We start from the raw sequence: 1,161 nt of genomic DNA on the forward strand, positions 1-1,161 counted from the left end.
TTTTAAAAACTTAAGTTATTATTGTACCATTCCAGGATCTTCTCGGAAAGGTACAAAAAAAAAGGAATGATTTCTTTTTCTAAAATCAAATGCAAATGATCAGATATTAAAACATTAACATGCAAATTAGTGAAACATTCCACAGATTTTCTGCAGCCGCTTCTCACCCCCTCCATCAACTCCCACATTCCCTTATATATTCTAGCCACACCAGATATTTCATCATTTCCCAAATTTCCCTGTATACCTATATAATCCAGCTTGGGGGAATGGAATTGAAAACATGTGTGTTTAGGAGAGAGTCAGAATTTGGTTTAAATCTGTCTCTGTCTCTTACTCTCTGTGTGGCTTTGGAAAAATCACTTCATCTCTGTGTGACTCGGTATTCTCATGGGAAAATTCAGACAACTGGCACCTCAACATAGCACCAGGTATATAGCACACGCTCAGTAAATTGTTATTGAATGAAGGATCAAATATAACATATAAACCACCTAATACAGTGCCTGGCACATATTGGTAAACAGTAACACAGCAATTATCTCTGTTCCTCTCTCAGGCCTATTCTCACATTCCTTTTTAATCTAGCAAATACCTAACTATCCTTCAAGTCCCACATCAACTGGCACATCTTTGGAGATGATTTCTGTAATCCTTCCAGACAGAGCTAATGTTTCTTGGTCTTCATTCTCATAATATCTTTTACTCCCCCCATCCATGACTTATTGTACCCCTGAAGGAAAGAGAGGCCACCATAATGCCAATCTGAGTTCCCAAGGAGATCTCTCTCTCCCCATTAAGAAATCACACAGGTGAGGCCAAGCATAACTATGGAGAGCTAAGAGTCTCATGACATTTTTTTCCCCATTTATTTATTTTATTGCATTTTAGGTTTTGGGGTACATGTGAAGAACATGCAAGATTGTTGCATAGGTACACACGTGGCAGCGTGATTTGCTGTCTTCCTCCCCATCACCTACATCTGGCATCTCTCCCCTTGCTCACTCTCCCCAGCTCCCCACCCCCCACCGTCCTTCCCCTATTTCCCCCCAACTGACCCCAGTGTGTAGTGCTCCCCTCCCTGTGTCCATGTGTTCTCATTGTTCAACACCTGCCTATGAGTGAGAACATGCGGTGTTTGATCTTCTGCTCTTCTGTCAG

At 41.4% G+C, this 1,161-nt stretch overlaps 1 non-coding gene across 1 annotated transcript; it reads right to left on the minus strand.

Moving 5' to 3' along the window:
* Positions 1-720: 720 nt before the first annotated feature.
* LOC116531959 lies at positions 721-848 on the minus strand. The gene has a single exon (XR_004260656.1). It is a non-coding gene; the product is annotated as a small nucleolar RNA SNORA64/SNORA10 family (small nucleolar RNA).
* Positions 849-1,161: the final 313 nt, after the last annotated feature.

Source organism: Sapajus apella, unplaced genomic scaffold (assembly GCF_009761245.1).
Source record: "Sapajus apella isolate SASKATOON/1434 unplaced genomic scaffold, GSC_monkey_1.0 scaffold73, whole genome shotgun sequence".
Taxonomy (NCBI): Eukaryota; Metazoa; Chordata; class Mammalia; order Primates; family Cebidae; genus Sapajus; species Sapajus apella.